We start from the raw sequence: 980 nt of genomic DNA, 5'->3' as shown, positions 1-980 counted from the left end.
AGTATATATATATATATATATATATATATATATATATATATATATATCGCACTTCTAAAAAGTTAACCATAAAAGCATTTTCACTCAACTTACCAGATGTTGAAGCTGGAAGGAATCTTGCCCTACTCTCTACCTGCTCTCGTGTTGGTAATCTCTCTCCCTCTCCCTCTCCCCCCGTGCAGGGGTTGCAGTAAACTTAGAAAACTAGCAGGGACAGTGTTTCAAATGACTTAAGAAAGAGAACAGGAACAATTATTTCGTTCTCTTTTTTTCAGATGAGTACAGTACCTTCAGAAAGAAGGAAGGAAGGGAGGGGAGAGGAAGTCAACAACCCTTTGCTTTCCTGCAAAAAAATAAGGAAACAGCAGATAGCAATCTCGTTTTCTCTCAAACAAAATGTTTGGAAAAATAAATACAACCAAACCAAAAGGAATTGCTCAAGTATTATATCTGCATTATTGGCTTCATAAAACCTACTTTACAGCTTGCTATGTGCAAACTGCATTAAAACAAATGAATTTCCGAAGTAGCGTCTAGGAGTAAGACGCCCGTATCTCACACAGAACAATCAGTCATAAGTGTGTACAGATAATGCAGACTTTTTCTTCAGACAAGGAATAATCATACATGGAATGAACATACATGAATACACTTTTCTTTTTTCCATGGTAATAGAGGCACAGCTTTCTTAAACTCCCTCTTCACTGTGATAGTAAGAAAATAGCAGTGGATTATTCACAAAACGCTGTTAAATAAAAAGGGGGACAAGAAGAACCACAGAAATGGTAAGGATTGTTTCTTGATATTAGGGTTGCAGTAACACATAATTTATCTCAAAGATTTGCAGTGTGTGGAAGCCATCTGATTTCTCCAAGCAAAAACTACATGCTGTGTTCTAGAATACATTTTGTACTTCGCTTTGTTTCTTTCTTTCCCCATTAAGCAAATTCTGACAGATACTGGCCAGCTGGCTGCAGTTA

The 980-nt window shown here is 36.6% G+C and overlaps 1 protein-coding gene across 2 annotated transcripts in view; it reads right to left on the bottom strand.

The window, feature by feature from the left end:
- Positions 1–264, bottom strand: part of ZNF366 (zinc finger protein 366) — a 32606-nt gene extending 32342 nt beyond the window's left edge. For both annotated transcript variants that reach the window (XM_019610451.2, XM_010725587.3), the window contains exon 1: positions 94–264. The gene's annotated coding sequence lies outside the window, so the exon portion shown is untranslated. The remainder of the gene's footprint in view (positions 1–93) is intronic.
- Between the last annotated feature and the right edge of the window lie 716 nt (positions 265–980).

The sequence above is a fragment of the Meleagris gallopavo genome, chromosome Z (assembly GCF_000146605.3).
Source record: "Meleagris gallopavo isolate NT-WF06-2002-E0010 breed Aviagen turkey brand Nicholas breeding stock chromosome Z, Turkey_5.1, whole genome shotgun sequence".
NCBI classification, from domain to species: domain Eukaryota; kingdom Metazoa; phylum Chordata; class Aves; order Galliformes; family Phasianidae; genus Meleagris; species Meleagris gallopavo.
This window is presented reverse-complemented; position numbering and strand designations above follow the sequence as displayed.